The 23336-nt window shown below is 42.2% G+C and overlaps 1 protein-coding gene across 3 annotated transcripts in view; it reads right to left on the reverse strand.

Moving 5' to 3' along the window:
• CTCF (CCCTC-binding factor) overlaps positions 1-15846 on the reverse strand; it is a 48061-nt gene extending 32215 nt beyond the window's left edge. For 2 of the 3 annotated variants that reach the window (XM_047835476.1, XM_047835474.1), the window contains exons 1-3: positions 15617-15846; positions 11223-11339; positions 9863-9975 (exon numbers count right to left, since the gene is read on the reverse strand). The gene's annotated coding sequence lies outside the window, so the exon portion shown is untranslated. The remainder of the gene's footprint in view (positions 1-9862; positions 9976-11222; positions 11340-15616) is intronic. The other variant, XM_047835475.1, reaches the window with a different exon arrangement.
• Between the last annotated feature and the right edge of the window lie 7490 nt (positions 15847-23336).

The raw sequence follows: 23336 nt of genomic DNA on the forward strand, positions 1-23336 counted from the left end.
AGTTATCAGTGAGGCTTCTGTTCAACAGTAGGCTGTTGGTAGTTAAGTTCTTTGGAAGTTAAAAGTTATACTTGGATATTCAAGTTGGAGGTTGGGAGATTGGGGGGCGCTGAAGTCCCTAACTCCATGTTGTTCAAGGGTCCACTGTAACATGATGGGTGCTGTAACAGGGGTTAACATACTTCCTACCAGCCAGACACAAAGGATGGTTTAAGTGGGTAAGAGATGGGTCCAAGAAGAGGAACTGCTAAAGCTGGATCCTAAAGGATGAGATGAAACTTGACAGGCAAACTACAGTAGAGAGGAACTCTAAAAGAGGAAATTTTATGTGGGAAGAAACTTATGTATGGAATTAGACAAATTTTCTGCAAAAAATTCAATATAACTGAGTGGAACTATACTAAATAATCTCAAATTTATTATTGTGACCTGGTTTCAGAGGCCATGTTCTAGTTCCTCAGTAAGGGTAGCCTGTTTATTTCACTTACTGAATATTTACCCAACAAAATAGAAGACAAAGTTTATCTGGGAGTCAACATTCTAGTGCCATTGTACTGATTGAAGGGTTGCCTCCCAAGCACATGCTGTCCCTCTCTGCTTTCTATAGCCTGAAAGATACTTTTGCTAGCATACAACAACTTACTGCTTCACTTCTCCTCATGCTCCCAAGGATGACTACGTCGGGAACCACCAGATCTCTCTTTGTTCTGCTCCAGGCCCAAATACCTAAAAGCAGCTCAGAGTTACACTCTCTTTGGAGCAGTCCTACAGTCTTTCGTTGCTGGGAATATGAGAAAGGTAGGATCTATGGCAAGTCTATTACTGTGAATAAATAAGTATGTTATAAAAAGAAATTAGTTATGCACACACAGTATAGAATTTAAACAACATCTAACAGGCACATCTATGGATTTTGGTGCACAATCTACCTGAGCAGTAATTCCCAAACCTGGATGGTATCAGGATCACCTGATAAACTTTACCACTGTTTTCTACTATGAGAATTTTTGGTTCATTCTTTAGAACAAAGAATTGTTTTGTTTATTTATTTAAATAAAATGTATAAAGCCTACCTCAAAACTAGTATGATATAAACAATAATGGAAATGTATCACCCAAGATGGAAATCCTAACGTTTTACCTCTACCATGGGTACCATCAATACCAAAATATCTCTCTAGATGGTATGGACAAGCTCAACACATGACAGAAGGAAAAAAGTAAAAAGAAAAGTGGAAAAACATGGTAAGACTGAACTCATGGTTTTGCAGTGTGTTTCAGTGACCATGTGACCAACGTTTGAGTGTTTCTGTAACCCAGTACTCACTCATGAAGGCTACTTAGAACAAAGATAATTTTTATTTGATAAACAGGGTCTTATATAGGGTCAATATTAAATCAGAAGCCAACAGCTTAAATTCAACAATGCATACCTATACCAAAGGCATAATAATGATAATAAATGGCAATAGGAGATCTCTGAACAAAGATCAAGTAATAACTTATATTAAAAAAAAAAAAAAAGACAGGGGCATCTGGGTGGCTCAATCAGTTAAGTGTCTAACTTTGGCTCAGGTCATGATCTCATGGTTTGTGAGTTTGAGCCCCACACTGCGCTTTCTGCTGTCAATGCAGAGCCCGCTTTGGATCCTCTGTCCCTCCCTCTCTCTCCCCCCTCCAGCTTGTTCTCTTTCTCAGAATAAATAAAAATAAACTTAAAAAAAAAAAAAGAGTAAGATATCCTTAGTGAGTAAATAGTATAATAGCATGAAATATGGAAAATAGTTAAAGTGCTATTCAATAGATAGAACAAAAGAAATCTGAAAAACCACAAAGGATACATATGTATAGGAATACAGACATACAGAAGTTTAAACAAAAACAAAATGTTACTCTAAACTAATATTAATCATGAAAACAAATAATTTGTCAACTTGATTGCTCCTTAAAAATACGGAAACAAATACAGGAAAGAAGGAAATCTAGGCAATAGGTTAACCAAGAAATGGGGGAGGAGGATTACACATTTATGAATATCCAAAAGACATGACAAGGAGAGAAGGAGCAAAAGACCTTGTCTAACAAGTGGTCAGGAAAAAAAAAAATTATAAATAAAATTTACCTCAAAGAGGTAACCAAGTCACTATATTTTAGTCTCAATATACATTCACAACAAAAAATTTTGTGAGAGAGAGAGAGAGAGACAGACCAACTGAGCGCACGTGCATGTGTGTCCAGGGGAGAGGGGCAAAGAGAGACAGAGAATCCCAAGCAAGATCCATGCTCAGTGTGAGCCCAACATGCAGCTCAATCCCACGACCCTGGGATCATCACCTGAGCCGAAATCAAATACTCTATTTTTTTCGTTTTTTTTTTTTAATTTTATTTTTTTATTTTTATTTTTGAGACAGAGAGAGACAGAGCATGAACGGGGGAGGGGCAGAGAGAGAGGGAGACACAGAATCCGAAGCAGGCTCCAGGCTCTGAGCCATCAGCCCAGAGCCCGACGCGGGGCTTGAACTCACGGACCGAGAGATCGTGACCTGAGCCGAAGTCGGACGCTTAACCGACTGAGCCACCCAGGCGCCCCAGAAATCAAATATTCTAAATAGGAGTGGAAAGATAAAGATACAAATAAAACAGGGACGCCTGGGTGGCTCAGTCAGTTAAGTGACCATACTCTTGATCTCAGATCACGATCTCATGGAGATCGAGCCGTAAGTTGGGCTGTGCACTGGCAGCAAGGAGCCTGCTTGGGAATCTCCCTCTTCCGCTCCTCTCCTGTACACACTCTCTCTCAAAATAAATAAACACTAAAAAAAAAAAAAAAAAAAGGAAGACACATGGAGCACCTAGGTGGCTCAGTTGGTTAAGTGACTGACTCTTGGTTTCAGATCAGGTCATGATCTTGCAGTTCTTGGGCTTGAGCCCCACAGTGAAAACAATTAGGGTACCCTCTATTATTATACAATAGTTATATATCATACCTCTGGGAATGTAAAATATCTTGTATCTGCTTTATATGATAATGACCATGCTATGCCAGAGTTTTGTTGTATCAGAATTTATAAAGAAATAAGAAGTAGTGGGCTGAAACATTTAGAACTTTCAGTGGTCCAACTAGACAATACTAAAACTACATACTAACCAACCCTGGCCTCAAACCATGGTCTGTTTTTACCACAGGGAAACTATTGAAGGACTCTGAAAAGGTTCTGAGTTAGAAGAGATAAATAAGCTCAAAATCTGAACAGTGGTGGTACTAGACCTTTAACTTTAGCGACAGCCAGAGCCTAATAACGCACTGTTTACATGGACAACCTTTAAAGTTGGTGACCAAAAAAAATAAATAAATAAAATCTGACAAATACATACTGAAAACCTAATGTGTGCCAGTGCACAGGTATACTATACTCAAGTGCAGTAATGATGTATAGTTTTCATGCTGTTTTTCTATAGATATACACTGATATATATTTCTGTCAAAAGAGATCTAAAAAAATGAATACATATAGGGGAGTCTGGGTGGCTCAGTCGGTTAGGCGTCCAACTTCAGCTTGGGTCATGATCTCACAGTTTTTGAGTTAGAGACCCACATCGGGTTCTGTGCTGACAGCTCAGAGCCTGGAGCCTGCTGTGGATTCTGTGTCTCCGTCTCTCTCTGCCCCTCCCCTGCTTGTGCTCTGTCTCTCTCTCAAAAAGAAATAAACAAACAAACAAAAAAAATTAATGAATATATACCAAATAATTAGCTACAGAACCAAATGCAGCAGGATATTCTGTGAAACCCATAAACTATTCAGAGCCAGTTTGGGGAAGAATAAAAAAGGCAGATGCATTTGTCCTACATCTATGACCTCAGGTATATCACTTTGCCTCTTAGGTTTCTTATCTGTAAAATGAGGGGATTGCCAGATGACTTAACATTTCCTCTGGCTTTAACATTCTACACTTTTTTTTAGGTTATTAGTTAAATTCATCCCTGTAGGTAAGAAGGGAACAAGTATCCCCACTTCCCAGCTATAGAAATCAGATGGCAATTTTAACTGCATCCATCAAGGCTGTACAAAAGGATGGAGCAAAAGGTAACTTCCTACCTTTGCAGTCCACTTGTCTGTAACCAAGAATTAGGCAGAAGTCTCTAAAATCTATTTAGATTAAGATGGCTAAGGCACACCGCTCTACTGAGTGGCATTTATATCTGAAGTCAATGAAATTTGATGAGCTATCTCTGTGTCAGGCGAAAACACCACAAACATTAGACACAAACCTACCAGACTGGTTCTTTCCTCCCTCCATTAGGATATGTTTTTTATACTAGACAGTCTGCTCAAAGTGAAGGTACAATCACTATTTGTGTAACTCCCCACACACTCCTTGCACACAGAGTATCAAGACATCTGCTTTTCAAAAGCCCTCCCAATCTAGGACATTTTAGGATTCTGTTGCCACCTTTCTTGTTGGGAAACTACTGTATCATCTACCCTCCTACAAAATAAGACACTCTATTTCTTTAATTTTAGTGTGAAAAATGCTTAAAGCCATAGTTATATACTTGATAGGATACTATTTAGCCATTAGCTAAGATGAACACTTACCTAGAAGTCATTAAATTGGCAAATATCTACTACTGAGAACAGTTCAGAATGAAAACAGGACTTTGAATAGTTACTACAGACATCTCAAAATCTATGTACAATTTGGCTCTTACTCAAAGTCGACTTATTCTTATATTACAAATAATTCAAACAGTGGGGATGAGGAGGGATAAAGTATTAGAAACAAAAAGCTAGGGTTAAAAAGACACCGGTGTCCAAAGGAACAGGTTACAAAACTTAACATCCAGCAATAAGAAAGTACATTCTTAGTAATTTAAAGTAACACAGGGTATCTAATGGGAAAATGTGCATAACATACAACATGAAGGAACATTACAAAAGAGGATGCAGCACAAGATTCCAACTTTTCCAACTTAGTTTTTTATTTTCTTTTAAGTTTATTTATTTTAAGAGAGAGAGAAAGAGAATTCAGGGGAGGGGCAGAGAGAATCCCCAGCAGGCTCCGCACTGTCAGCACAGAGCCCGATGCAGGGCTCAAACTCACGAACCGTGAGATCATGACCCGAGATGAAGTCAGATACTTAACCGACTGAACCAACCAGGTGCCCCCCAACTTAGTTTAATAAAATGAAACAAAACTATACAAATAGCATTCCTGGTGAGATCCCCTACCTTAAGTCAGGTGGGTATTGTATCTCACCTGGACTGATGCAATGGCCTCTGAACTAGTTTCCCTGTTTCCCTTCTTGCTCCCTTACCACCCATTTTTCACACATTGGCCAGATTTCTAAAATGGAAATTCATGGGGTGCTTGGGTGGCTCAGTTAGTTAAGCATCTGACTTCAGCTCAGGTCATGATCTCGCAGTCCGTGAGTTTGAGCCCCATGTCCGGCTCTGTGCTGATAGCTCAGAGCCTGCAGACTGTTTCAGATTCTGTGTCTCCTTCTCTCTCTGCCCCTCCCCCATTCACATTCTGTCTGGCTCTCAAACATGAATAAACATTAAAAAATTTTTTTTAAACAAAATGGAAATTCATTATCAGCAAGGAGACTTCCCTTCTGAAACCTCCCATGGGAAAACTTGTAAGCTCAAAACTAAACTCTTTCACCTGGCCTACAGGGTCCTTTAGGGCCCTATCAGCAGATCTGCATCTAGCCTCATACACTCTGCTCTAATCATATTAAACTGCTTTTAGTAGCCAGAACATTTTAGGCTTCTCTCCTCCTGCCTCTGGACCTTTGTACATGCCATTCCCTCTTCTAGGAATATATAAACAATTAAACTCCTACAAAGTCATTGTATAAATACATTAGTACAAGTGCCCAAAGAGGTGTAGGCAAGAAAAATATTGTAACATCTTTATCTAACATCAAGATTAAAAAAACCTCAAATATCCACACTATGTGTATAGTGTGCTGTCATCTGTTTTTTAGGAAGGATACACAAACACATATGTTAATACATGAATAGAATTTTCTCTGGAAGGATGTATGAAAAACTGGTAATATTTATTACCTGTGGAGAAGAAAACTGAGGGATCAGAAGTGGGAAGAAATTATTTTTCATTATTACCAGTTTGTATTGTTTGATATATCTCTCCCCACGTGTTTGTATTTAATGTGGTAGTTACAAAATACTTGTATAGCACCGTTACATTTTGTCTTTAAAACTGTATTATTACCTGTACATGTCCATTTACAAAAGTGCAGGGAAAAAACCCAAAAGGAATATACCAAACTGTTAACAGTGTTTATCTCTGTGAAAAAAAAATAAAAGGGCTACTTCTTTAGGGTCTAGTATAGTTCTACAATTAATAGACTCTTCCAAAGAATGAAACTAAATGCTACTAGGATGATACAAAAACAGATTAAGGCCAAATGTGAGGAAAGTTCTAAGAATTGCCTCTGTAATGTCAATTCCTTCTACACTTGGGCAGATACATGGCTGCCAGTACCCTCCCCCTCCTGCCTTCTCTCCCTCATGCCTGCACTTCTCTGACAGTGTCCTAGCAAGGCTTTGAATCCACCCAAGAAGTCTAAAGTTTTGAGAGAGATAGCGGGTGAGCATGTGCACACGGGAGGGCAGAGCGGGAAAGAGGATCCCAAGCAAGCCCTGCACCACTGGCGCAGAGCACGACGTGGGGCTCAAATCCATGAACCATGAGATCATGACCTGAGCCGAAATCAAGAGTTGGACGCTTAAATGACTGGTTACCCAAGACACCCCAAATCCACCCAAGAAGTCTAGACTTCACTGCCAGAGTAAACTAGACAAAAACTACTTTTATTATCTCATTATATTTATCAGAAAGCTTCAGTCCTATTTCCTACTATATTGGATTCCTTTAAAAATTATATAATACAGGGGCACCTGAGTGGCTCAGTTGGTTGAGAGTCTGACTTCGGTTCAGGTCATGATCTCACAGTTTGTGAGTTCGAGCCCTGTGTTAGGCTCTGTGCTGACAACTTGGAGCCTGGAGACTGCTTCAGACTCTGGGTCTCATTCTCTCTCTGCCCCTCCCCCACTTGTGCTTGGTCTCTCTCTGCCCCTCCCCCACTTGTGCTTGGTCTCTCTCTGCCTCTCAAAAATAAATACATTAAAATTTTTTTTTTAATTATACACTACAAACAGAAGAAAACTCAGATAATCTAGAATATAAATCTATAGTTTTTTGTGGTTTTTTTTGAGAGAAAAAGAAATGGAGCGGGGAAGAAGGGCAAAGGGGGGGTGGGGGAGAGGCGAGAGAGAGTGAGAATCTTAAGCTGAGAATCCATGCTGATCCCACAATCCTGGGATCATCACCTGCACCAAAATCAAGAGCCGGATGGACACTCAACTGACTGAGCCACCGAGGTGCCCCTCTATTGGTTTTATATAAACATTCTGGTTTATATCTATAGTCTCCTCCCTATATATACACACATACCTTTGGACATACATTTGATAATTTGCTTTATGTAATAGGTCTCAAATCTCTCCATTTCAACGTATTACTATACATAATATAATGGTTTCATGACATTCTATTATATAGACATTCACAATTTAATCAGTCCTCTATTGTTGAATATGGTTAGTCCCAAATTTTGGTAATTCTACTTTATTTAAAAAAAAAAAAAAGGGAAAAATTTATACAAACTAGAAAAGCTAGAAAAAGTCACTCCAAACTTAACCACCCTTGCACTACTAGTTCTTTATTTTATTTTGACCAGTGTTTTCATGTCTGTTTTGTCTTTTTCCTGGGGTATTCATTCAATTACACACTAAGTTCTTGCTATGTGCCATGGTTTTGGTTTTCTTTACTTTTATTCCATAACAATTTCTTTTTTTGGAACTATATTAAAAAAAAATTCAGACATTTTGCTGGCTAAGAGTCTTCCCAATTAGTTTCTTTTTGTGGTTGTCAAACTTTACTCTCACATGGGGTATGGCCCTGTTTACTCATCCATTTCTCTGCTGCTCAAGAGATTTTGATTAATGTTATTTTCTCATCCACAAAGTCCCAATTTACTTGATTCACTTAACTTCTGTACAGTCTGGTGGTCATCACTGTAGCTTAATGCAAAATATATACATTGACCCACTATTCTAATGTCTACAGACTATCACTTTACTTCTATATAGCACATTACCGTTACAAATACATGGGTTTCCCCTAACAATACTTCATCTAACTGCCATAGCCTATAACAAGGTAGATACATCATTTTACCAATGAGGAAAGGAAGGCACAAGGAAGTCACACTTGATGGACTTGCCCAAGGCTACATAGCTATTAAGCTGCAGTGACTAAACCTTGGTGCCCTAATGGGATTAAAATCGAATTTATACTGCTTCTGAATTTCTTGATATACCTAGATCAAGGTCTCTCCTCCAGAAAGCCTTTCTCAAAATCTTTCACCAACTCCTGTAACAGACTACCCTCTCTGCATCCTGAACACACTTTTATCAGAGCACAAACAACACTTAATCTCTTCCCTATACTCAAGACTCTCAGAAAAACAAACTTTTTATTTAAGAAATCCCTGGGGATTCAAATCCCCAGTATGTAACAGTGCCTGGCACAAAGTAGAAAGGCAAGTGTTCAAAGAATGCAATGAATACAAGTATTCAACAAATACTACAAATATTTAGAGTACATCCAAATATTCAGGCTAATCCAATTCAAATCATTTCGGAGAAATTCACACTCCATGATATCTAGAACAAATTAGGTTCAAATATAAAACTTGTATTCAAACAGCATATATTGTCAGTATAGAAAATGTATTTCTTATGTGCCACTTATATTAATTAAGAGCAATACACTAGTAACAATAGGTAATAATAAAAACAATAGACACTTCTAAATAACTGTCTTAGGAATCACAAGGTCTACAAGCTTAAGATTTAGACATATTATTAAGACTCTTAATACTTAACTTGAATGGGGAGGTAACAAATCAGTATAAATTGTTAATTATGCTGGAGTTAATATGACATTTGCTTTCAAAATCTTGTTTTGTAGAATTTATTTTACAGTTAAAAAGAAATTTTTTTTTGAGAGACAGCACATGTGTAAGCAGGGGAGAGGGGCAGAAGACAGAGAGAATCCCAAGCAAAATCCGCACTCAGTGTGGAGCCTGACATGGGGCTTGATCCCATGACCCTGGGATCATGACCTGAACTGAAATCAAGAGTCAAAAACTCAACTGACTGAGCCACCCAGGCACCCCAAATGATGCGTGGCCTTTTACAAAGTAGGCTCCATGCCCAATGTGGGGCTTGAACTCATTAAGAGTTCCTGCTGAGATCAAGCGTCTCGTGCTCTATGGACTGAACCAATCGAACACCCCATTTTACAGTTTCAGACCTGAGTCTGTTCATTGTTTAAAAATTTTTTTTTTCTTTTTAAATTATAATTAGGTCATTGGAATGGTCTTAATGACAGTATTTCTGACTTGGTCCACCATCTAGAACTGTCTACCAATTGGTGTAGAGCTCTTGTGCATGTTGGGTACCTGTAGAAACATGCATGCAAGCAAACAAGCACTGATTTAATACAATTTAATGTCTATATTCCACAATAGGATGCTACAGGGAACAAAGTAAGGAGCTGGATGACAGAGCTGTTCCACAGCTCAGAACTATTGCTTCTCAAATGTTTCCACTGTAGTACCTATACAAAGGATGATTCTTATTCCCTAGGGACTCATGACCCACTTTGCTGAAAACGTGGGTTCTCTTCAACAGTCTATACAGAGTTCCCATTCTGATCCTAAAATATGTATTTGCTTTAATGTAAAAATTTAAAAATTACTTACCAGTCAAATTACTTAACTCACCGCCCCCTCAATGAGCACAATTGAAGCTCCAAGAAGATGGGTCATGCTTATCTTGTGGCTTCAAGTACCCCGGAATCATACCACTTTGTACCCTAAGGGTATTCATATCCCAGTTTGAGAAACAGGGATCTAAACAATTAAATTGCCATAATACTTAAAAGTGACCAACACGTTCCTACAACCCCATTCCCCAAACTCTTAAGGCTAGTTTTCTCAACAGCTTTTTAAATCAGTATTGTTTTTCTTTTCAGGAGCTCATTAATATGTACTCTGTGTCAACACTCCTTAAAAAAACCTGCAGGGCACAAATTATTTCTTGAGTGACAGAATCCTAGCACACAGACCTTGTCCTTCCCACCTATCAATGTACTAAGCTGCTCATGGAAAACAGATTTGAATAGTAGAGTTTTCATTCCTGTTCCCTTCCTCCTCTCTATTTGCTCCAACACAGCTTGTAAGAAAAATCTTAGTAGTCACTTAGATGATTCATTCACATAAGCTTATCTAATGTCAGCATTTATAACTCCCCACCTTTCCCTTTTGCTGTTACACAAGTACAATTAAATTATTTTCACATTTTCTAAGGGACAAGAAGGATGTGTATTCTAATAGCCTGAGAAGAGATAATTTTCCTACCCAGAACCCTACTTTGTTGTTTATGAGATTCCAAAGCCTAGTAGATGTCAATATTTATGAGGCCTGTTCCAAGTTCCCTATAATGTCCATTATATTTTATAGCAGAAATTGTAGGCTACAGTAAATTTTAAGTGACCCCTTAAAATGTTTCAAAACGTTACTGATAATGTATATAATACTGATACAAAAATGGGTCATCAACTAGGCTAATTCAAATTAATTAAGACAACTTTTATCTAGGATCCATTTCCAAAAAAATAGGATTCCATCTATTGCTCATCAAAATTTCAAATTGCCACAGGCCATGGACTCTTGACGTCATTTGTCAATAACCAAAATATACGTTCCAAGGGTTTCTGCAGAAAAACAACTATTTCCTGGGGTCTATGTACATGCTCAGAATGGTACTTAATGCTTTATACACATTCTCACCAACCTAGAGCCTAGCCTCTGTAATTGGTGTTGTTCTCTCACAAATGGGGACCATAGGAGTAGAGAAGTTAAGTAACGTGCTCAGTGTCACCCAGCTAGTATATGCCAGTGCAGAGTTTCAAACTGAGGACTCTGACTATAAAACATGTATGCCCTCAATTATTCACTGTCCTGCATCTTCTATACCCAAGAACAATATAGCAAATCCTCCAACCCCAGAAAGGATTTATTACTCCCATCTTCAAGACCAAGAAATGGAAAGAGCATTTACCTCTCCGTGGCTGCAAAGTCAGTTTCAGGAGAGAACACAGAACCCAGCTCTCAAGCCCCTGGGCAGCAACCTGTCCACTAGTGCATCTTGGTCTTTGGCTCCAGATCTGTGACCATTCTAAAGCAGAAACATAAATCATTTTATGAACACCAAATACACACAACTGCACATATAATATGAAAAGCAAATTGAGGGCAAGATAAAAGCTGACAAAATTGGTTAAAAAACAATATACTTGGGGCGCCTGGGTGGCGCAGTCGGTTAAGTGTCTGACTTCAGCCAGGTCACGATCTCGTGGTCCGTGAGTTCGAGCCCCGTGTCAGGCTCTGGGCTGATGGCTCAGAGCCTGGAGCCTGTTTCTGATTCTGTGTCTCCCTCTCTCTCTGCCCCTCCCCCGTTCATGCTCTGTCTCTCTCTGTCCCAAAAATAAATAAATGTTGAAACAAACAAACAAACAAACAAACAATATACTGGTTCTGATACATCACATTACTAAATGAGGCATTCCATAAATTCTACCAAACCAGTAATAAAACACTTATTTCTTTATATATTTGCTAAATATATAAAGGACTAAAGATCTGTGGTTATCAAAATAGCACCATTGGGGTGCTTAGCTGGCTCAGTTGGTGGAGCATGAGACTTGATCTTGGGGTTGTGGGTTTGAGCCCCATGTTGAGTCTACACCCAACAGACTACTGAAAAAATAGTAACTTCAGATTACTGAAAAAAATAATAAAATCTTAAAAAAAAAAAAAAAACCCATTATGACCTTGCAGGGAAATAATGGCACACGTATATATATTTGAGCTGACAAAAAAATTAATTCTTATAGATGTAGTAATTAATAGTCCTTTAACAGTATTATTTCCTTATCTTCAGGAAGGAAGGGCTTTCACTGTTTTGAAATTCCTAGAAGCACAGCAATGAAATACTTTTTTTGTTAGCTGATAATTTTATCCCCAAATTACAAATATATGAATTGTCAAGTTTTAAGCTTTAGGTAATAGTAGAGTGGAACTTACTTCCAAAGGAAAAAAAGAAAAGAAACTTCCAAGTGAAATGGAAGTGCTAAATTTGAGCGTTTCCAAGGAATTTGGCATATAAGGTACAACTACAAAGGAATCTATCTCATAATTAACTAAAGCTCACAAAACTAAGCTAATATAATACTTTCTTAGAAGCTAAAGAAAAGTCTTCTCTGTTGAGAGGCAATTTACATCTTGAAAAGAGGATTAGCATATCTAGTCCAAGAAACACTTTTGTATTAGAGTCCATATAGTGTTACTAGCGTGCCTCAAAGGGAGGAGATTTTATATACCTGAACATTCTAGAGGTAACTAAAAATGAACACCAAGGATAGAAAAATCACTATTCTCAATGCATACATTAGCAGTCTATAAGCAATGTCCCATCTTTGCACTGAAATATTAATCACTAAGAAAATGCAGACCTGCCAGTGAAGATCTGAAGATGGTGACTAGAGAAAGTTTAATGTTTAGAAAAACAAACATGGTACGCCAAATCCACACATCCAACTGCAAACCAGGGTCTTCAAGGTTATGCATTATTTGCCATTATTGTTCTTTCCAAACCTGTATGCTCTTTCTCAAAGTATTAAATTATGACAAATTTTAGTTGTTTGAAGAGGGACCTAATTTTGGCCAAAAGCCTGAAGTCATCCGGGACTGAGACAGGTCAGTAAGGTAAACAGATGATCAACTAAGTCTCTGGTTTAAAAAAATGAAATGGAAGCTATACATGATGGGGAGTGAATTTGATGCCAGTAGCAAAAAAACAGTTTCTAGAGGTGGACTTTTCGCCAGCAGACACCACTGTGAAAGGCTCTGCCACAGGACTCTCCCTTGGGGCCCTAGTCAGCCGCAGGTGGCCCCTGCACTCCCAAAGAACTCCCTAAGCCACCCAAAGAAGTTCCTCATTTTTGTGTGTTCTTTAAAGCTGTATCTTAAACCTCTTAGAATTGGAATAGTCTTAAGAATGACTTTTACAACTTCTAAATTTTCTTATGTTGGTTAAGTAGACCCCTAAGGATGACTTTCACAATTCCTCTTAAATATTTTCTTAAGTGGGCAAACATTCCTGTTGTAATCTTCTTCATCTTATTGATTTAAGTTATAAGCTCCTTTGGGTAACCTTATATCCTCAATTCATTCTCTGTAGATTTCATTTTCCAATAAAAACAAAGTATGAATCCTGGCATATAGGAAATCTCAAAGGACAGCAACTCTGTGGAGTCTACACCACTAAAAGAGCATAAATAACATGGAAGACTAAGAGGCTGATGACTGCATATGGCAGAACTAAACGAAGAAACAAAACATGGTTTGTGGAGCATAACACTAACCAGGGAAAACAAATTTTATTCCTGGCCCAATATAGATCTTCTGGATTTTAATTTTTAACCTGTGTAGAGATTAGTTTTATAAGTAAAACAGACCACCTGCCATCCACAATGTGGAAAATCTCACAAATGCAAAAAAAAACTACATAGACTAATTTATTAAACAATTAAGCATGGTTCTATTACCAAACCTGCACTTCATCAATACTACTGTATTTGTTAGTGCAATTTTACTTTTACTGTAGGAGGGGGGAGAAGGGACATTATGTAGAATTTGAAAAAGGGATGTTGAAAGACTACTGTAGATGCAGATTGCTGCAAAATCCTACAGGTTGAGCAGACCCAACAACTTTGTTTAGTGCCAGCCTGTTTTAATTTCCTCATAAATTTAACATACTCTTAAAAAAAAAAGTTAATCAAGATTTCCCTCTCTCCAAAGCAACCCGAGTTAATGTATCAACTGCTGCTGCACGATACTATATTAAAGTACTAGAATACTTGAGGAAAAGGGAAAAAGAGATAACTCTGACAATTCAGCAGGAAGCTTTTTAATGATTTAAGACAGCTGAGGGCAGTAAACTTAATATACATGTCCTGTTTAACTTCTTTTGCCGCCTATAGGGAACTTAGATTTTTAACTTTCCTACTTGATTTAAACTCCAAGCTTGAAGACTACTTATGCGAATGTTTACTTAACGCTGAACTCTGGGCTACAGGAAGTCAGCTACTAAAGAGTAGTTACATTAGGCGTAGATATTTATAAACCAACTGCAGCTAGCGACCCAGGATTCAATTACAACATCAACCCTCATATTTCAGCGTATGGGCAAATTACCAGTGGAGTCAAGAATAAATTCATTCTGCCCTACTGGAGCTTTAGATCAGGTTGCACAATCCCGGGGCAGAAGTGCCTTCGCCTAGCCCTAAAGCATCAGGTACTAAATACTGTACTAACTCAGTGTCAGGACATTTTAAAGCGGGAGGGAAACTCAAGGGTCGCCTAAACCAATTCAACAAGCCCATAATCCCAAATTCAGGAATTTGTCACGTCACTTGAGATCAGAATGAAATTAAGTTTTGATCCCTTTGAGATCTCTTAGCGCACAAAGTCAGGCTATCATTACAAGAGGAGTCCGACCCTGGCTGTAGGAAAACGACTCGGTGCGGAACTCGAGTCTCTTCCGCCCACTGTGTGGGGCCGCACCAGTCAGGTCCAGCGAGGAGCTGGGGCGCGAGTTTGGGGGCGCAGCCGGGCCCGGCGGGGGCGGCGAGCGCGCGTCCCCCCGCCCGCTCAGGCAGCGTCGAGGCGCGAGCAGCTCAGCCAGCCTTGCAGAGGGAGCTCTCGGCAGCTCTGGGGTCTCTCTGCTCGCAGCCGCAGCAGCGCCGCCTGCGCCACTCGGCGGAGACGGAGACCAGAGGCGGCGGCGCGCGGACTGGGAGCGACCGCAGAGCAGCCGAGCGGCAGGGGTACGCTCGCAGAGCGGCCGGGGTAGGTTCCGGGGACCGGGCAGGCTGGAGGAGGGGCAGGCAGAGAGGCGTCGGCCAGGGCCCGACACTCATACTACCCGGACACCGGGCTGCGCGCGCGCGCGCGCGCGCCGACAGTGGGTCGGGACCCTCGAGCAAGGCGGGCGCGGGAGCCGGGATGCGGAGATCGCCTCTCGGCTGAGGCCACCCGCCGCGGGAGGGGCGGAGGGCAGAGGGCGGGCCGCGGCCGGGCAACCAGTCGGGCCAAGAGCCGGCCTCGAGGGCAGAGACAAAGGAAGGAAAATGGAGTCGCCGGCGCGCGGGCCTCTGTTGCTGCCGCCGCCGCCAGAGGCCTAGCGGGCGGGTGTGTGTGTGGGGGGGGGCGGCCGGGCCGCGGCGGCGACGGGCAATGGCGGCGGCCGCGCCGCAGCAGGGACGGTAGAGGGAGACAAACACCCCCCGGCGGCGGCGCTGGCGCCGGGCTGCAGCCAGCGCCGACCGGAGCGGCCCCATCGTGACACCTAGAGGCGGCCCGCGAAACCTCCTCCACCCCGGGCCCCCTTACCTCCGCGCCACACCCCCTGCAGCGCCCGCTCCGCCGCCGCTCCACCGCTCCGGCCACCCGGCGTCCCCGGACAGCTCCGCGCACCCGCACCGGCTACCGCCGCCGCAGCTGCCGCCAAAGAAGCAGCTCCGCGCACGGTTTAATCGCTCCACAGGCTCGGACACAAAATGGCGGCGGCGCGGTGCAGTGCGCCTGCGTCGGCGCTGCCGGGGCCGCGGGTGCTGATAAGGGAAGGGACGGGTGGGGGGGCCGGCCAGGCGACGAGTGGAGGGCGGGGGAGGAAAGGTGAGGGGAGGGGTTGGCGCAGGGCAGCATGGGAGGCGGCCCCGGGCGCCAACTTTCAAAAGCGGGCGCGATGGCGTCACGGGGCGCGCCGCGAGTCGCGTCACGCCGCAGGCGCCCTCCCGCGCCCTCGCCCGGTCGCGCGTGGACTCTGCGGGCGCCGCTACGTCCGGGCTCCTGCTGGGTGGGGCTTCCTGGGCGGAGGCCGCCGCCGCCTCTGGGCGGTACAGAATCCCGGGCTCTCTTGACCTGGTTCCCCAGCCGCAATCTCCCTTCCTGAATACGTAAAGGGGGTGGGGGGTGGGGGGGTGCGAGAGAGGGTGTTTGGAGGAAGCGCGCGCGAGGCTAGGCGGTGGGGCTGAGGCGGTTCTTGGGCCGGGCCCCGCCCCAATCTCCGCCCTAGCCGGGCCGGCCCCTCTCTCCCAGCGCCCCACCGCCGCCAGCCACCGAGTGAGGCCGGACTGGCCCCCATGCACTCCCAGCTCATCAGAACCGTACAGTATCCGCGAATGAGGGCGGGAAGGGGTATCCTTGCCCAGCGGCTTTTAAGGGATCTCTCCGCCCTTAGGAGAGGGCCTCCTAAAACCGGGTGCAAGAGGACAAGGGCTTCTTGGTGTCACCAGGCCCCTTAAGCCGGAAAGGCCAGCAGAAGACCAAATTTGATGCTTTTTACACAACCATAGCAGTCTTTGGCCAAAAGGGTTTTCTTACTCGGCGCTATATAATGCTGTATTTTTAAAACGTGCACTTGTTGCCTTTGCTTGAGAGTGAAATTCTGTGTGGGTGGCGCCCTTAAGCCCCTCACAGTGCGGTCGCCCCTCCCCCTCCCTAGGATGCACCTGCGGACTTTACCCAACTTGCAATGATGAAGTTCACCTACCACAGACTGGAGGATGTTCTGGTGGCTCAGGGAGGAGAGCCTTTGGTACTGATGGGAACTGACTGAGGACTGTATTCTGAACTCCCTTACTTTCGATATCACGGATAACAAGCAGACCCAGCATCAAGGAGACAGCTTCTGCGCTATTCAGCAGATTGTTTCATTATGAGGATGCCAGCCCAATATTGACAGATTTTTCTGGGTGTTTCTGAAAAAGGAAATCAGACGGGCGCCTGTGTGGTACAGTCGAATAAGCGTCTGACTTTGGCTCAAGTCATGATCTTGGCGGTTCGTGAGTTTTAGCCTCGCATTGGGCTTTTGTGCTGGCAGCTCCGAGCCTGGAGCTTGTTTTGGATTCTGTGTCTCCTGCTCTCTCTGCCCCTTACCTGCTCAAGCTCGGTCTCTCAAAAATAAACATTAAAAAAAAGGGGGGGGGGGATCAGAAATCTAGATTTTTGTAATGTAAATCTTCAGATATTTAGATGTTAGCAACTAAATCAGATGTTTTTAAAATGCATAAGCTTGATTAAACCATTCGTGTGGGCTGTCAGTGTATGGCCTCTGACTTGGAGAGGAGAATGAAGAGAAATTCCAAGGCCAGATCCTAGACACTCCAGCATTTAGAAATAGGTAGGGTAATGAAGGAGAATGAGAGGGAGCAGCCAGGAAGGCAAGGAAGAAATCCACAAGACTGTTGAGTTTGGGACCCAAGGGCAGAGAAGGTTTAGGGTAGGGAGGAGTGGTCAACTGTGCCTAGTGCTGCTGAGAGGTCAGCTTGGGCCAGAGACATGGCTGTTGGACTGGTCACCTTGGAAGTCACTGGAGAATATCAATGGTGACTGGCTTGATTCATGTTGGTAAATCAACAGATCAGATCTCACTAGAATGAGTTTGAAGAGTGAATGGAAAAGTAAGGGAATAGAGATAGCACACATAAGCAAGATGAGAAGTTTTGTTGTGAAGGGAGCAAAGAAATTTAGGGATAAATGGAAGGTAATGGGTCAAGGGAGGAGATGTTTTAAAACATGATAGAGTTCTTGATTGTGTTTATGTGCCATTGGGAGTGATACAGGAGAGAGAAGGCTTGCTTGACTTACATAGGAATGAAACCCATGAGAGGATATAAGGGAACGGAGAACTGACCTCAGGAACAGGATGCTTCTGCTGTGAAGTAACGAAGGTGAAGATGGATGCAAATGCTGGGGAGAGGAAAAGCAAGCTTACAGCTTTCCTTAGTAGGACTGCCTTGTCAGCATTGGGTACCCATTTGAAGTTTGTGATCATGACTTTAAAGTTAAACCAGTTGGTCCAGTATGTGGTTTTTCCAGCAACATTCAGCTGCTTGGGTGCAGACATGCAGAAAAGAGATAATTTGGTTTCTCAACACCAGGTCCTAAGTTTTCTGGTTCCTAATCTCAGGTACTTGATTTATGTGACTAGCTAATATTCTAGAAATATGTGAATATTTGGAAAATTTACATGTGACCCCTTTTACTAGAAACCAAATGATCCCATTTGTCTTTTATGTACACCTGAGGACTCAAAAATAAAACCCTCAAACTTAGAGGGAAATTACCATATACCTCCAGAATATTTGTATCTTGCAGTTTCTTCAGCTCTCAACCCCAAATACCTCCTGGTATATCTAGGAACTATGTACCAGAAACAACAAGACTGACTTGCACTTAAGTTCTTAGCTTCTTTTTCTTTCTGGTACCTTTAATAATCTGATTAATAAACTTTCTGTACAACTTTACCTGAAACCATAAGAGTAAGCTATGAGAATGTCTTCAAGGGGCACCTGGGTGCCTCATTCAGTTGAGCGGCCCACTTTGGCTCAGGTCATGATCTCATGGTTTATGAATTTGGGCCTGGCATTGGGCTCTGTGCTGACAGCTCAGAGCCTAGAGCCTGCTTCTGATTCTGTGCCTCCCTCTCTCTCCGCCCGTCTCCTGCTCTGTCTCTCAAAATAAACAAATATTTTTGAAAAAAAGAAAAAAAAGTCTTCTAAAGCTTTAATATGGGCAAATATAAGTCAATGTATTTAGATGGAAAAAAACTCAACTATATTTACAGTTATATTAACAGCTGCTATGGTCTGAATATTTGTGTCCCTCTCAAAATCCATATGTTGAAATCCTAATGCTGGAGTGCCCGAGTGGCTCCATTGATTAAGCATCCGACTCTTGATTTCAGCTCAGGTCATGATCTCACAGTTTGTGAGTTTGAGCCTGGATTTGGGCTCTATGCTGACAGTGTGGAGCCTGCTTGGGATCCTCTGTCTCCCTACCTCTCTGCCCCTCCCCTGCTTGTGCTCGCTCTCTCTCAAAATGAATAAATAAACTTAAAAAAAAAAATCCTAATACTTGATGGGATGGTATTAGTAGGTGGGGCCTTTAGGAGGTACTTAAGTCATGAGAGTAGAACCTTTATAAATAGGTTAAATGCCTTGTAAAAGAGCTTCACAGAGATCCCTAGTCCCTTCTACCATGTTAAGGACACAGCCAGAAAGCAATGGCTATGAGCCAAGAAGAGGGCCTTAATCAGAAAGCAACCATGTTGGTACCTTGATCTTGGACTACTGAGTCTCTAGAACTGTGAGCAATAAATTTCTGTTGTCTATAAGTCATCTACCCAGTCAATGGTATTTTGTTATAGCAGCCTGAACCGACCAAGACAACTATGTTTATGCCAACTATATCAAGGGTGCCTGGCTGTCTCAGTTAGTGGAGACTTTTTGATCTTGGGGTTGTAAATTCAAGTCCCACATTGGGTTTAGAGATTATTTAAGAATAAAATATTAAAAAAAAAAACCAACAAAAACCCTCCATCTGGGGTGCCTGGGTGGCTCAGTCAGTTAAGCATCCAACTCTTGGTTTCTGTTCAGGTCATGATCTCATGGTTCATGAGTTCGAGCCCCTGTCAGGGTCTGTGCTGGTAGCATGGAACCTGTTTGGGATTCTCTGTCTCTCTCTGCCCACTCCCCCCATCCCTCCTCCACTCATGCTGTCTCTGTCCCTCTCAAAATAAATACACGAACTTAAAAAAACACCTTGGGGCACTTGGGTGTCTCAGTGGGTTAACTGTCCGACTTTGGTTCAGGTCATGATCTCAGTTCATCAGTTCAAGCCCCACATTGGGCTCTGTGCTGACAGCTCAAAGCAGGCTTCAGGCTCTGTGTCTCCTACTCTCTCTGCCCCTCCCCTGCTTGCATTCTGTCTCTTTCTCTCTCTCTCAAAAAATAATAAAAAAATATAAATAACAAAATATTTATCAACTGTATGACCTCTGAGGCATCAGAAGCCAAGAATGGGGTCCAAGTGGCCTTGGAGCATGCTTTCTGAAGACCAAGATCCTAGAGGCTATTCACTAGGAAGGAGCAAATAGAAATGTTTTCTTCTCCTTGTGGAAAACTGTGAGATGTCCTACTTTACGGAATTGACTCCAAAAACCAAGAAATGGAGAGCCAAACCAAAAGGATAGGATGTTTCAGGCTGGACAGAAATAAGCTGAGAGGGAAAAGCAATATGATGAGAGTCTGCGAAACAGTTGGCATAATAAAAATAAGGACAGATTTGTTCCCTGCAGTACTACTCCAGACTACCTCACCAGTGAGAACTATGGTGGTTTAAAACCACTCAGTAATTTAAGGAAGAGTTCTTCCCATGAACTCTGTCTTAGGTTTGTAGTCCACAGGAGTTTAGGGCATTATCAGCTGAAGCTGTTGGCTTACCACATGGCATTAGTGAAGTCACCACGTTCCAGGATCTGGTCCTCAGCCTCACAGGCAGGACCAGAAATATAGTCTGTATCCTGAGAGTGTATTCCTTCCTTAGGGACTTATCTGGTTCACAGGAGCTTGATGGATAAGCAGAGTGCTGCTGTACTAACTGGCAAGTGGACCAATGTCCTTGTGTTGGCAAAAGGCACATTCTTTCCTTGCAGGAGAGCCTCCTGAAAATCCATATTACTAGAAAGCTTGGTGTGCAGTTAATTAGATTAAGAGATGTAAATTATATAACTTAAACATTTAATATCACCCTTTCTGGATGCTAGAGTGAAATTGTCCAGCATTTGAGTCTTATCCTGTCTCTTTATTGGTTTTATGATCTTGGGTGAATTATAACAACTGTAGATTTCTTTGCTATAATATAGGGTGGTAATTGTACTTCACACAGTGGTAAGGATTCAACAAGAAAATTCAGGTAAAGCTCTTGGATAATTCTAGACACCAGTAACCATACAAAAAATGTAAACTATTGTTACTATTTTATTTTTATGCTTCTTGTTACCTACCTTCACTCCTACATCTACCTTCTGATGGACATGGTCTTTCTAGATTCATTAACAGAATCCATTACTGACTAGGCTTTCCATTCTTTCTGTGAAGGGCGTACTTTGCTCTATAATTCTTAGAGAACAATTCCATTTCCAAGATCTTCCTTGATTCCCACTGTTGCCCCATATAAAGTCTGCAATTATTACAAGATTTATGTGGTTTTTAAAAACTCTTTCAGCAAGAGAATTGCTGATAGAGGAGAAGTGTTGATTTTCTAAGTAATGATGGTAATTCTAAGTAATGATTTCTTGCCTGCTTTAAGGGTAAGATCTAAAGTTACATCTGAATACTCCTGTCTGTATCTGTTATGTGACGTATAATCCAGTTTAGCAAACGTTTATTGAGTACTTGCTGTTCTATTCACTGGGGATATAAAAATGACCCAAGATGTGTTTCCTGTCCTTGAACTCAAAGTTTAACTGGTGAGACTAGTTAAAAAACAGAACAAAACAAAACAAAACAAAAAAGGGGCGCCTGGGTGGCTCAGTCGGTTGGGCGTCTGACTTCGGCTCAGGCCATGATCTTGCGGTCCGTGAGTTCGAGCCCCACGTCGGGCTCTGTGCTGACAGCTCAGAGCCTGGAGCCTGTTTCAGATTCTGTGTCTCCCTTTCTCTCTGACCCTCCCCCATTCATGCTCTGTCTCTCTGTGTCTCAAAAATAAATAAACATTAAAAAAAATTAAAAAAAAACCAAAAAAACAATTATTGCAATAATGGCTATAATGGGAAGAAATGGATAGATAAAGGAGTAAATCATTCTCTAGGAGTATCTCATTTCAGCTGGGTGTTAAAGGATCAGAAAGCATAAACAAGCAAGGCAAAGGCATGTAAGGTGAAAAGAGCCATAATCAAGAGCATAAAAGGGCACAAGAATGTTGGGGGACAGCAAGTCATTCCACGTCATTGGACTAGGGTGTAGAGTAGTGACACTAAACCTTGTAAGACATTTGGAAAGCTTCCAGTGTCAACTGCCAAGGGCAACCACTTTCTTGTAACATATTAAAGACTTGCCCTTTCATATCTCCTACCCAGACCACAAATTTTTTTCTTTACTGATGTCTTTAGACCCCTGTAAAATCCACGTTTATTTTTTACCTCACAGCTCAAATTACTGCTTTCTAAAGTCTAACAGACTTTACCTAGACCTACATCCCACATTTGTTTTTTGTGCTCTTACTTGCATTTTTCAGGCATGCATTGATCACCCTTGTAACAATCTCATCTGTACATTTTTCATTTTGCAAAACTTCTTCATGTGTGTTCTTTGAATTGATGTTCACAGCTGTATTTAAAGAGCCAGACACAGGTTTGTCCTAAGCTCAAGACATAATGTGACTTGCTCAGAGTCATCCGGTAACTTGTTGGAAAAATCAGAATGAGTGCTCAGATCTTCCATCCCCACCTCCTCTCTTCCAGTTCTTTCACTGGCTGCTCAGAGGTCTTCACTGCCAGATAACATTTCCATTTTTTTATGTGTATTTATTTATATTTTTTTAATGGTTTGAGAGACAGAGCATGAGTCGAGGAGCAGCAGAGAGAGAGGGAGACACAGAATCTGAAGCAGGCCCTGGGCTCTGAGCTGTCAGCACAGAGCCCAACGCGGGGCTTGAACTCACAGACCATGAGATCATGACCTGAGCCGAATTCGGATGCTTAACCAACTGAGCCACCCAGGTGCCCCTGTTTATTTTTGAGAGAGACAAAGACAGAGCGTGAATGGGGGAGGGGCAGAGAGAGATGGAAACACAGAGAATCTGAAGCAGGCTCCAGGCTCTGAGCTGTCAACATAGAGCCCGACATGGAGCTCGAACCCACAGACTGTGAGATCGTGACCTGAACCGAAGCCGGACGCTTAACTGAGCCACCCAGGCGCACCTGGAGTGATGAATTTCTAATCTAGAAGTATGTTCTGAGTAACTGCTTGAGATCCAGATCAATGAATCAATGCCCACACTGGGTAATACTGGACATAGATTATCTCCCTAGCTCTTAAGTGCCTTATATTTTTGTCTTATGTTCGTCTATAGAAGCTAGACTAAACTTCATGAGCATTAGTAGCTAAAAGTCAAGGATGAAGAGACAAGTATAAAGTATGGACTGCAGGTATGGGAGGAATAGATGGATCACTGGACATCACAGTAGTTCTATAAGACTTCATAGTAAAGCACGGATGACCCTTAAGCTGCTTTTGGTCCACCCCCATCTCTTTTTGCCCTGGAT

Source organism: Prionailurus viverrinus, chromosome E2, assembly GCF_022837055.1.
Source record: "Prionailurus viverrinus isolate Anna chromosome E2, UM_Priviv_1.0, whole genome shotgun sequence".
NCBI classification, from domain to species: domain Eukaryota; kingdom Metazoa; phylum Chordata; class Mammalia; order Carnivora; family Felidae; genus Prionailurus; species Prionailurus viverrinus.